Genomic DNA, 298 nt, shown 5'->3' on the forward strand with positions numbered 1-298 from the left:
CTTAATCAAACTTCATAAATGATATAATCAAACTGTATAAATGCTATAATCAAATGTGATTCACATTTATAATCAAACTTCGTAAAGAATAAAATCAAACTATTAGCTTTACATTAATATATAAGTGGATTATACACTTTTTATTTATTGGATATATATAATAACAACAAATATAATATTGGTCTGGATAGTAAGTATATACCGTCTAATTAAGAGATTTTAAAAGTCTTAGAATGAAATAGCAAAATGTTTCTTTTTATATATAAATTATCTATGAGAGACAATATTTTAAAAACGA

This window comes from Arachis ipaensis, chromosome B09 (genome assembly GCF_000816755.2).
Source record: "Arachis ipaensis cultivar K30076 chromosome B09, Araip1.1, whole genome shotgun sequence".
Classification (NCBI taxonomy): Eukaryota; Viridiplantae; Streptophyta; class Magnoliopsida; order Fabales; family Fabaceae; genus Arachis; species Arachis ipaensis.